At 49.1% G+C, this 12,798-nt stretch overlaps 1 long non-coding RNA gene across 1 annotated transcript; it reads left to right on the top strand.

The window, feature by feature from the left end:
* The first annotated feature begins 603 nt into the window (after positions 1-603).
* Positions 604-1,967, top strand: LOC310906122. Its single transcript, XR_014589358.1, has 3 exons — positions 604-669; positions 1,733-1,774; positions 1,866-1,967. It is a non-coding gene; the product is annotated as an uncharacterized lncRNA (long non-coding RNA).
* Positions 1,968-12,798: the final 10,831 nt, after the last annotated feature.

The following is a 12,798-nucleotide window of genomic DNA, read 5'->3' as shown; positions in this document are numbered from 1 at the left end:
TGATACCAGGCCAGGCATCAAACCCTTGACTCGGGAGCTCAGAGGCTCCTCAGAATCCGTCTCTCTTCACAAGTGTCCAGGCTGATGCCTTTCCAGGTCTTGTTCTGAGCTGTATCCACAGCTGTGCACTGCTGTGATCCATTCAGGTGGATTAGGTCTTGTCAGAATGCAGAGACAGGTACAGGATTCTGACCATAGGATTCTCAGGCATCCATCCCTGCGTTTCTTGGAACAAGTCATCCCGTTGGCATCTTCTTCCTGCAGGGTTCTCTGAGCCTGGTCAGCTCCCCATGGGTCTTACCTCGGTCATCTCATTGCGAGTTCTCTCGGTCCTCAGGGTCATTCTTCTTGCCGAGATATTTCTGTCCCTGTTGTGTCCCCCCTTTTGTCCTGTCCTGTGTCACGGGTGTTGGTGTGTTTGGCCTGGAGCTGCTCTGCCTAGTTGCTTAGTCTGGGTGTAGGGGGAATGGGACAAGTCCTGAGGACTTGAAATTTGTCATGTGGGGTGTAGTTGGGCTGTAGAGGGTATCCCTGGATTGGCACAAAGTGTCTGGAGCTGTCGAGTTCTCCTGCAGCACTTTGACTCTTGTCCTGACTTTGTTTCAGGTGCAGATGGATTAAATCCATGGCAGAGTGCCCCATCCCGGGTGAGGGGGCTCCCCTGAGAAGGTCAGTCACTGTTTGTGTTTGCAGGGGAGTGTAAATGGTGGCCGTGTTACAGCCCTGCTCTTTGTCTTTGTTTTTAGAAAGGAAGGCTGGATCTCTGCAGTCAAGGTGAAGTGGACGAGGTGAGCAGTGATGGGTGGACAGAAGCAGTTGCTTCTGCTGGAGTTTCACTTGCTGGTGCAACTCTAAGCATTCACTGGTCTGTTTTATTTTATTTTAGGTGGTCCCTTTGGCAGATGTGCTGGCCCAGGATGCCAGAGGAGGGTAGATGGGTGCAACATTAAGGTTCACTTGTGCTGTGCTTCAGTCAGAGCAGGGAGGTTGCTGTTTCATAGTAACTCAGCATAATTTTTCCTTTTTTGTTTCTTTGCAGGAGCTGCTGCTGCCCCAGGTGTGCCAAGGAATAGAGGGAGGGGGTGAGTTGGCACTTGGGCAGGTGGCCCAGAGGTGAGTGCTGTGCTCAGTGTGTCCCTTTTCCTTTTGCTGGGTTCACTCTGGGCAGCCTCTGGAGTGGGGTGGAGGTCTGAGGTGGAGCCGGGACAGGGGTGCAGAGGAGCTCTGGGGGTGACTCTTCTGGAGGGGAATAGTCACATTTTCTGTTCTGTGGTCCCAGGTAGTGTGAGGAGGTGCACAGCTGGAGTTTGGATATGGCAGCACTGAGAGAACGTCTCCAAATCCATGGAGCCAACACGTTCATTTCTGTCGAGGAGGGATTTTGTCTGCTCGTATTCCAAAAGCTGAATGTTGGGGCTGGTGGTTGGGAGAAGGGGAAAAACCTTTTCAGTCCCAGGAGGCAATTTAAAGTTACCTTAGAGGAGAGGGCCCCAGTGGGATGGACCCCTCAGGAGTAAAAAGAGAGAGGATGACACAAAGTGTCTGGAGCTGTTGAGTTCTCCACTTTGACTCTTGTCCTGACTTTGTTTCAGATGCAGATGGATTAAATCCATGGCAGAGTGCCCCATCCTGTGTGAGGGGGCTCCCCTGAGAAGGTCAGTCACTGTTTGTGTTTGCAGGGGAGTGTAAATGGTGGCCATGTTACAGCACTGCTCTTTGTCTTTGTTTTTAGGAGGCAAAGCTGGATCTCTGCAGTCAAGGTGAAGGGGACGAGGTCAGCAGTGATGGGTGGACAGAAGCAGTTGCTTCTGCTGGAGTTTCACTTGCTGGTGCCAACCCTAAGCCTCCTTTATTGTGTGTTTTAGGCAATCCACTTGCACTGCACTGAACTCCCCTCTCACCAACTGGACTGCTGTCCCAGTCTGCCTCATTCATGAGCCCTTGGGGAACATTACAGGACTGTGTGGTGAAGCCTTGACCTTCTCCATTTGAAGGGGCCATCCAGGTGGGCTTTGGTAACAGCCGAGGAGTTGAGGTGTGTCAGGGAGGAGGAGGGAGGCTCTGCTCAAGTTTCAGCAGTGCCACATCACCTTGTCTGCTCTTAACCCAGGCACACCCCGCAGTGTTGGTGTCTGAGCACAGCTGGAGCACAGGGCCCGAGGACCTGGGTGTGCTCAGGAGGTGGTGAGTAGCAGAATTGCTGGTTTTTGGCCAATGTGCTGCTGAGATCACACGGTCAGGTTTGCTTTTCTTTATTGTAGCTGACGGAGAGACACCAGCCCAGTGACAGCAGGAATTTCCCCGAGGGGGAGGCACCTTCTTTGGCTTTTGACGTGGATTGGCATCCCCAGATGTCTGAGAGATAAGTGGAGGGCTGGGAGCCACAGACGGGATGAAAGTGGGGTGTGGAGTCAGGGGTCACCAGGGAGGGTTTTTGAGTCAGGTTTGGAGATGGGGATGCTCAAGATGTGACCCCTTAGGATGTGTAAAGGGAAAGTCTCATTTTTGATCCCAGTGCTGAGGTGTGCAGGGCAGAGCAGTCCCAGGGCATGTCCTGTCACTTGTCTGTTGTTCACTCCATGTCTGTTGTGTGTTTTGTTTTGTGTGTCTTTTGCCTTAATCCTTCAAGGGGTCTTTTGGAGACCCCAGGCATCGTTCTTAACATCTTCCTATTCCTGGTGCTGATACCAGGCCAGGCATCAAACCCTTGACTCGGGAGCTCAGAGGCTCCTCAGAATCCATCTCTCTTCACAAGTGTCCAGGCTGATGCCTTTCCAGGTCTTGTTCTGAGCTGTATCCACAGCTGTGCACTGCTGTGATCCATTCAGGTGGATTAGGTCTTGTCAGAATGCAGAGACAGGTACAGGATTCTGACCTTAGGATTCTCAGGCATCCATCTCTGCTTTTCTTGGGATCAGTGATCCCGTTGGCATCTTCTTCCTGCAGGGTTCTCTGAGCCTGGTCAGCTCCCCATGGGTCTTACCTCGGTCATCTCATTGCGAGTTCTCTCGGTCCTCAGGGTCATTCTTCTTGCCCAGATATTTCTGTCCCTGTTGTGTCCCCCCTTTTGTCCTGTCCTGTGTCACGGGTGTTGGTGTGTTTGGCCTGAGCTGCTCTGCCTTGTTGCTCAGTCTGGGTGTGGGGGGAATGGGACAAGTCTTGGGTGTTGAAATTTGTCCTGTGGGGTGTAGTTGGGCTGTAGAGGGTATTCCTGGATTGACACAAAGTGTCTGGAGCTGTCAAGTTCTCCTGCAGCACTTTGACTTTTGTACTGACTTTCTTTCAGATGCAGATGGATAAAATCCACCCTCTTTTTTTCCCCCGAGTATGTGGGAGGTTGGCTCTCAGCAAGGAAGAAGTTGAGAAATGACCTCCCTGTCTGCTGGACGTCTGGATATAATTGAGAGTGCAGTTACTAAAAATCCTCTGTATTTTCTACTAAATTAATAAACCTGAACCGAGAAAGCTGTGGACACCGTGGTGTCTGTTTTTTCCTTTCAGGTCTCATTCTACCCATGCACAGTAATACCAGCAATAACTTGATGTCGAAGTGTATTTCAGAGGCAGAGATAAAATAATATGGACATTTTATTTTGTAGCTCTTTGAACCTCCTTGTTTATTAGCCAAGAAATCCAAAACAAACCCCCTCTCCCCAAAAGCACACAGAAAGAGAAAACATGCCCATATTATTTTAATTAAGATTAAATATTTATCTCTTAGAAAACCAGGCTCATTCAATTCTAATTAACTGTGGTTCTGATGCGTTAGGTCAATTAATTCCTATAGTTTAAAATATCGGTAAAAATGGAAAGAAGTGAATACAAATTGAAAAAAATTACAAATGCAAAAAAAATAAAAATATAAGTAACAAAATGAGAACTATAAAATATGAAAGATAATAGGAATAGATACACTATTGATACACTATATTATTACTTGTTCCATTTATTATAATATGTAAAATATACTTAATGTACATGATATAATAGATAAATTTGTAATGGTTATTAGATATATCAAAGTAAGAAATAGAAGTTATTTTGAAATGCAGCCTAAACTGAAGGCTTTTTTGGATTCGGTTTGGTTGATGGCAGGCGATGTGTAAGGCAATGCTGCCATGCTGTGGATAAAGAGCGGTACTGCAGCTCCCCCCGAGCCGATCTGTAAGGCAATGCTGCCATCCTGTGGATAAAGATCGGTACTGCAACTGTCCCCCGCGCCCGTCCCGAGAGTTGTGCGGCAGTGCTGCCATCGTGTGGACATACAGCGGTACTGCAGTTCTCCCGCGTGCCGGTACCCGAGGTGAGCAGCAGCCCCGGTCTCTGAGCTCACGGGCAGTGCTGCCGCCCGAGCACCGACAGATCACGGCCAAGAAGACGGGAAAAAAAAAGAGGGGACCCAGGGCACGTGGGAGCCGGCTCCTGCGCGCGACCTGGACCAGGGAGCGGCCCGGGAGCGGTTTTTCCGCGGCATACGCAGGTTCGTGGACACGGGATGGGGGCTGAGTGGCGCCACGGCAGTGTTTGGGCAGGCGATGTTGTCAGGCGCTTGTGCGAGCAGCCGAGGGGGACATTTGGGGGGAGTGCCACAACCAAGATGGCGGCACGAGTCGGGGCGCTTGACCTTCTAAAGATGGCGGCGAAAAGGGCGGGAAAAAATGAGGACCCCCCCATGTGTGTCTATCAGACTGCCTGAGCAAAAATCCCGACCACGGCGCCGCTCGGGGACAATTTTCTGTGGCGTTTCCAGGTGTAGGGACACGGGCTGTGGGTTCAGCCACGCCGCAGGCGAGTTCGGGTTACTCATTTTAGTCAGGCTTCTGTGTTAGACACCTAAGGGGGGCCTTAAGGGGCGCCACAACCAACATGGCGGCTCGGCTCGCTACTGTTGACCTTCTAAAGATGGCGTCAGGGAGGGGCGAAAGTGACGTAATGCTCTCTGCCACCAAAAAAGGCGAGGTGTGACGAAAATGACCGAGAGTTGCCGAACAGCCGAAAAGAGCCGACTGCTGACGGAAATCGCCGAGTTTCTCCGAACAGCCGAGAATTGCCGACTACTGACGGAAATCGCCAGGTTTCCCCGAACAGCCGAGCCCAGCCGAGTTTCTCCGAACGAGCCGCGCCCGCCCAGCCGAGTTTCCCCGAACGTCGCCCCCCCTCAGGCGAACCGAAGGAGCCGGGGGGAGTTCCGGGGCGCTCCCGGCCGGTGTCCGCCGTCACTGCCGCTTCCTCGGCGGGCCATTCAAGGCGGTGTCGGGGCCGCTGCCGATCCCCCGGGGGCGGGCGGGCGGGACACGCTGCCGCTGTGCCCGGAGCTGGAGCCGAGCCGGGGCTCCCGGGGAAGGCGGCAGGAGAAGCCGGTAAAACGCCCGCAGTGCTCGTGTGGCCCCGAGAGCCCCCGGAACATTGATTTGGGGGGGTCTGTGCCAGCCGCTTATGCCCTAATGGAGAGGGATTTCTCACAAGGACACGCAGTGATGGACAAGGGGAACGGCTTCATCAGGATGAAGGGAGGCCGGTTTGGATTAAATATCAGGAAGGAATTGTTCCCTGGGAGGGCGGCGGGGCCCTGGCACAGGTTCCCCAGAGAAGCTGCGGCTGCCCCTGGATCTGGTGGAAGGTGTCCGTGCCCTGGGTGGGGCTGGAATGGGATGAGCTTTCCCTTCCACAATTCAGTGATTCTGGTGGTCTGGCTGAGCTCAGTCAGCCTGAGGGGCTGTTGCAAATTCAGGCTGGAAGTTGAGTGCTTGTAATTTACACAGTGTAAAGCAAGAATGAACGGTTAAAAAAATTCTGATGCGTGATTTTTTTAATATAAAAAGCATGGAGGGAGAGGTGCTTCCTTTTATTTTCTTCTGATTCAATTGTATTTCTCACTTACAGCACCGTAGAAACCCTGTTCTGCTCTGGCTGCTGAAGGACACTGCAGCATCTCCAGGTGCACCTGAAGGGATCTCGACTCTGAGAGAGATTTGTTCTGTTTCTGCATTGACTCTGTTGAAAGGTGAACGCAGAATGTACATGGGTCACCCTGCCAGCTCCACTTGGCTCAGCAGGCATCGCAGGGAGGGCGCTCCTGTCATCTCTCTGGTGAGTCTGGAGGTGGGTTTTTCTGCTGCTCTGGGGCTGTGCTGGGAGCCCTCAAATTCCAGTCAGAGGTGCTGGGCACTGCTGGGCCTTGGGGACACCACTGAGAGGCGGCTGCTTTGGTTCTTAATACCTGGAAATCCATGGATTGCTGGGTGATTTCCATAAGTTCTCCTATTTTGTAGGAGCTGCAGGGTGAGGTCAGTATTCTGAGGGAGGCCCTGGCAAAGATGCCGAGGAGAAGGAACACGGAGCATCCGGGGGCTTCTCCTACCTGAGTTTCTCCTGGAGCGTGCTGCATGTCACGCAGGATGTTTAACCCGGCTTTGGGGTGTTCTCCTGCAGTCCCAGCTCTAACTGCTGCCCCTGAGCCGAGGCCTTGCTGTGTCCCAGCACTAAACCCGGCAGGTGGGTCCTGCTTTTCCAGCCCTTGAATCCCACGGGCAGTCCCAGATTCCCGGAGCTCCCCTGGGCCCAGCCTGGACTCGCTCCCTGGGAGCTGCACTTCAGTCTGCCTGAACCAAGGACCTCCTGTTTGGAACTTTATTCCTGCTGTTTTTCCTCATGCAGGTAGTTGGCAAAAAGGGAGAGAGCCTGTAGGAAGTGGAGCCACTGGAAGGCCTTATCCCAGTGCAGGGTTCCCACTTTTCTCTCTGACTCCTGGAGAAATGCCTGAGCATAACCAGAGACTGTCAGTTTGATTTCCTGCCCTTTCCAGTAAATCGTTGCTTTCAGCTGGTTTGTGTCCCTGGTGTCATCCTCCTCCTCCTCCTCCTCCTCCATGGATTTGTCAATGGAATTGCTGTCTTTTGCTGAGTGGAATTTTGTTATTCCAGGAATTGTGGCTCTTTGGTTCCACTGAAACTTCCCATCTCTGCTGGGAGTTTCATCTGTCAAATCCAAGTAAGATTGGAGTTTCTTTGGATTGTTACTCCCACAAACTATAGATCCTTCTGGAATAGGAGTAAACAGGCATGTTTAACTCCCTCTTCCCTTGACAATCAGAGCAGAGGAAGCAGATTTGAAATCATCATTCCATGGACGTCCACCGACTTCCTGGCTCTTCCAAAAGTTTTCCATGTTAGAAATTCCTGAGCTTGTTTTCCAGGCAAGCTGGGAGTTGGATATTATTCCTTCCTTTTATTTGATGTTTTTCCTCTCTCTGATTTTAGTCAGGCTATATATTTTTTTTTCCTATTTTCTATCCTAATTGGAATTTTGCTAATTCTTAGGGGACATTTCCAAGGAAATTTCCCCAATTAAGGTTGGTAAATCAGGAATGTGTCAGCATCATATCCACAGAATTCTGGGAATTCCCAGGAAAACTTGTAAAGTGTTTAATTGCCTTGATTCATCTCGTTTTCAAGTTCAACTGAGTGTGTTTTTAATTACATAAGTCCCATTAAAACTTAAATCTTGGCCTAGTTGCTGTTCCTTGGACACAATGAGGTTGTTCTTTCCTGCCTTGGCACATGTGGGTGTTGATCCCAAGTGAGCTTCGTGCTAAAACAGAATTTGTTTCCAAGAATTGTCTAGAAAACCTTATTTTCTGGGAGGCACTGGATTTGTTTTGCCTATCCCTGCCTAATCAAGAAAACTCCAGGGGCCTGTGTTAGGCAGTGGCATGAGGGGAGGGCTGTGTTTATTTAATTTCGTATTTTATTTTACTTATTGTTTATTTTTTTTTTAATTTTTGATTTTTGTATTTTATGTTAAATATTGTATTGTGGTTAATGTTTTAATATATTTTTTGTTTTGTCTTTTTAAAATGCTTTTGGTTTATTTCTTTAATTTTTATATATTAGTCTATTATTTATTTTTAAAATTTTCAAATTTTTCTTTATTACTATTTAAAATCTTAATGACTTTTATTTTTTAAAAAATTTATGGATAATATTTCAGTTTTTACATTCATGTTATTTATTTTGTATTTTAAATTTTTAAATTATATTTTAAATTTTTTTTAGATTTTTTTTTTTCATTTTTAATAACTTTTGAGGTTTTTTTAAAATTTTTATTTTGTTTTATTTTATTTTATAATATTTTTTTCATTGTTCCTTTTTTTTTTTTTTATTCTTTTTTTTTCCCCGAGTATGTGGAAGTTTGGTCCCGCCCCCATCCCAGGCCGGGCACGGCGCTCAGGGGCGGAGCCGAGGGGCGGAGCCGAGGGGCGGAGCCGAGGGGCGGAGCCGAGGGGCGGAGCCGAGGGGCGGAGCCGAGGGGCGGAGCCGAGGGGCGGAGCCGAGGGGCGGAGCCGAGGGGCGGAGCCGGCGCTTGGGTTTTGTCTGGGCTTGTCAGCCAAGTCATAAACAAGCCAACTCGGCTCCTGAGCTCTCCAATGAATGTTTAAAACGCTTCCACAGAAAGACAAGTCAGGAGTGATTCCAAAGGAATATTTGTAAATGAAGGGTAACGATTGCTGAGGAAATTCCTTAGGAATTATGAACCTCAGGCATATGGATTTTCGGGGGTGGAATCCCCTTTGCAGCCTCGGGCACCTGCAGGAGAAGAGGGGTCCTTATCCACAGCAAGGGAAGCCCGGTGCCCCATCGTGTCAGCTGCAGACCATGAACCGTCCCGGGAATGAACAGCAAGTCCCCTCTGCCTCACCCTCGGATTGGCCGCAGCTGCAGGTGAGAGATGCCACAGGATGGGGAGGGGAGAGAGCAGCCCCGGGTGTGAGCTGGGAACAGTGAGGGGGGACAGAGCAGGCACGGGTGGAGCTGTGATGGATAATGATGGGGCGGTTCCAGGTTAAGAGGGCAGCCCCAGCTCATTTTGGTATCCAGCCGTGGGGAGTGAGGAGCTCACGCTGAGGTCCTGGCTGTGGTTCATGGGGAGCACGTGGGTTTGGAGCGTTACTTGGGAGGCGATGGGGATCAAACCTTTACACTGAGCAACAGCACAAGGTAAACCAGTGTGGGTTTATAGAGGGGACTTTTTTTTCCTTTTCAGCTTCATCTTAATAAACCCTCCCCGGTGCTCCCAGAAGAAAAAGGAGTTATGGAGACAAAAGGAGTTCAAATTGATTGAAGAAACTTCTTTTTTTTCTGTTGTTGTCTGTGTTTGAAGTGAAGGGATTTTCTTTTCACCTGGAATTTAAATGAATAGTGGCACTTCTATGTGGCTTTTATTCAATATGATGTTCTGAGGTGGTGCGTAGTGTTTTGAGTGACTTTTTTTGGTGTTATTTGTTATATATAATTTGGTTTTTGAGCAAAGATAACTTTATGTGTGGGTTTGTTTGTATTTGAGGTAGAACTAATTTAAGTAGCTCTTTTTGAGGGACTTCTGAAATGTGTTATTGGGGTTTTGTGTGTTGTATGGAGGGATCCAGGTTGGGTAGAGCTGGTTTTTTCTGTTTGGTGGTTTTTAGTGATTTATTGTGTAGTTTTATTCTGTTTGTAGGTGGTGTGACGAGGGATATGTGGTGTATTTAATTCATGTTTGGTTTCATAGTTCACATTGGTCAGAGTATTTTTGAACTGATTTTTGTTGGTGAATTATTTTTGGGGGATATTGTGTTTTTCCAGGGTTTATTGTCTAAGGTTTACAGTGGTGTAATTGGCTGTGGTGTGAGGTATAGGGGAGGCTTTTATTTATTTAGTGGTGGTTTTTATCATAGGGAGCATCTAGTGTTTGTTTTAGTGGGTTTGGGACAGTGTGATGTAGTTCATTTTTTAGGGTTTCTTAATATTTACAATTAAATGATTTTTTTATTGTGTTATAGGGGTTTGTTTATTTAGCATGCTTGACTACAGTATACATTTTATAGTTTTGCGTAATTTAGGAGATATTGTTTGTAGTCTAATGGATCTTTTGGTTTTGTGTGTATTTATAGGTGGTTTGTTTGTTTTGATGGTTTTGAGGAATTAAGAGTTCATTGAGTTAGGAATAATTGGTTTTGGTGCTGTTAATTTAAGTATATTTGTGCTACTTTTATTTCTATGGATTGAATTGTTTGTTGTTGTGGTTTAGGATAAACCTGAGAGGAAACTTTTGAATGGGTTTTTTTTTTTAGAGAGTAAACTAAAATTGTCTCTCTTAAATTGGTTTGGGAAAGAACTTCTTTGGAGAAAAATGGGAAAAACTTTGACTTTTGTCCTGACTTTCTTACAGGTGCAGATGGATTAAATCCATGGCAGGGTGCCCCATCCCGGGTGAGGGGGCTCTCCTGAGAAGCTCAGTCACTGTTTGTGTTTGCAGGGGAATGTAAATGGTGGCCATGTTACAGCACTGCTCTTTGTCTTTATTTTTAGGAGGCCAAGCTGGGTCTCTGCAGTCAAGGTGAAGTGGACGAGGTGAGCAGTGATGAGTGGACAGAAGCAGTTGCTACTGCTGGAGTCTCACTTGCTGGTGCAACTTGAAGCATTCACTGTTTTTTTTTTTTTTAAATTTATTTTAGGTGGTCCCCTTGGCAGATGTGCTGGCCCAGGACGCCAGAGGAGGGTGGATGGGTGGAACATTAAGGTTCACTTGTGCTGTGCTTCAGTCAGAGCAGGGACGTTGCTGTTTCACAGGAACTCACCATGATTTTTTCCTTTTTTGTTTCTTTGCAGGTGCTGCTGCTGCTGCCCCAGGTGTGCCAAGGAATAGAGGGAGGGGGTGAGTTGGCCCTTGGGCAGGTGGCCCAGAGGTGAGTGCTGTGCTCAGTGTGTCCCTTTTCCTTTTGCTGGGTTCACTCTGGGCAGCCTCTGGAGTGAGTGGAGGTCTGAGGGGGAGCTGGGACAGGGGTGCAGAGGAGCCCTGGGGGTGACTCTTCTGGAGGGGAATAGTCACATTTTCTGTTCTGTGGTCCCAGGTAGTGTGAGGAGGTGCACAGCTGGAGTTTGGATATGGCAGCACCGAGGGAACGTCTCCAAATCCCCGGAGCCAACACGTTCATTTCTGTCGAGGAGGGATTTTGTCTGCTCGTATTCCAAATGCTGAGTGTTGGGGCTGGTGGATGGGAGAAGGGGAAAAACCTTTTCATTTCCAGGAGGCAATTTAAAGTTACCTTAGAGAGGAGAGGGCCCTAGTGGGATGGACCCCTCAGGAGTAAAAAGAGAGAGGATGACACAAAGTGTCTGGAGCTGTTCAGTTCTCCTGCAGCACTTTGACTCTTGTCCTGACTTTGTTTCAGGTGCAGATGGATTCAATCCATGGCAGAGTGCCCCATCCCGGGTGTGGGGGCTCCCCTGAGAAGGTCAGTCACTGTTTGTGTTTGCAGGGGAGTGTAAATGGTGGCCATGTCACAGCACTGCTCTTTGTCTTTATTTTTAGGAGGCAAAGCTGGATATCAGCAGTCAAGGTGAAGTGGACGAGGTGAGCAGTGATGGGTGGACAGAAGCAGTTACTATTGCTCCAGCCTCACTTGCTGGTGGAACTCTGAGCATCCAGTGCTGTGTGTTTTGGGTGTTCCACTCACACGATGCCGAGCTCCCCTCACCAGCTGGACCCTGGGAACATTACAGGACTGTGTGGTGAAGCCTTGACCTTCTCCATTTGAAGGGGCCATCCAGGTGGGCTTTGGTAACAGCCGAGGAGTTGAGGTGTGTCAGGGAGGAGGAGGGAGGCTCTGCTCAAGTTTCAGCAGTGCCACATCACCTTGTCTGCTCTTAACCCAGGCACACCCCGCAATGTTGGTGTCTGAGCAGAGCTGGAGCACAGGGCCCGAGGCCCTGGGTGTGCTCAGGAGGTGGTGAGTAGCAGAATTGCTGGTTTTTAGCCCATGTGCTGCTGAGATCACACGGTCACATTTGTTTTTCTTTAGTGTAGCTGACTGAGAGACACCAGCCCAGTGGCAGCAGGAATTTCCCCGAGGGAGAGGCACCTTCTTTGGCTTTTGACATGGATTGGCATCCCCAGATGTCTGAGAGATAAGTGGAGGGCTGGGAGCCACAGAGGGGATGACAGTGGGGTGTGGGGTCAGGGGTCACCAGGAGGGGGTTTTAAATCAGGTTTGGAGATGGGGATGTCCAAGATGTGACCCCTTTAGGGCACATAGAGGGAAGGTCTCACAGTGCTGAGGTGTGCAGGGCAGAGCAGTCCCAGGGCACGTTGTGTCACTTGTCTGTTGTGTACTCTGTGTCTTTTGTGTGTTTAGTTTTGTGTGTCTTTTGCCTTAACCCTTCAAGGGGTCTTTTGGAGACCCCAGGCATCGTTCTTAACATCTCCCTATTCCTGGTGCTGATACCAGGCCAGGCATCAAACCTTTGACTCGGGAGCTCAGAGGCCCCTCAGACTCCATCTCTCTTCACAAGTGTCCAGGCTGATGCCTTTCCAGGTCTTGTTCTGAGCTGTATCCACAGCTGTGCGCTGCCACCATCCATTCAGGTGGATTAGGTCTTGTCAGAATGCAGAGACAGGTACAGGATTCTGACCATAGGATTCTCAGGCATCCATCTCTGCTTTTCTTGGGATCAGTGATCCCGTTGGCATCTTCTTCCTGCAGGGTTCTCTGAGCCTGGTCAGCTCCCCATGGGTCTTACCTCGGTCATCTCATTCCGAGTTCTCTCGGTCCTCAGGGTCATTCTTCTTGCCCAGATATTTCTGTCCCTGTTGTGTCCCCCCTTTTGTCCTGTCCTGTGTCACGGGTGTTGGTGTGTTTTGCCTGGAGCTGCTCTGCCTAGTTGCTTAGTCTGGGTGTAGGGGGAATGGGACAAGTCCTGGGGAGTTGAAATTTGTCATGTAGGGTGTAGTTGGCCTGTAGAGGGTATCCCTAGATGGACA

The sequence above is a fragment of the Zosterops lateralis genome, assembly GCF_965231275.1.
Source record: "Zosterops lateralis genome assembly, chromosome: 2".
In the NCBI taxonomy this organism is placed as follows: Eukaryota; Metazoa; Chordata; class Aves; order Passeriformes; family Zosteropidae; genus Zosterops; species Zosterops lateralis.
Note: the sequence above shows the minus strand (reverse complement) of the source record. Positions and strands in the feature narration are given on the sequence as shown.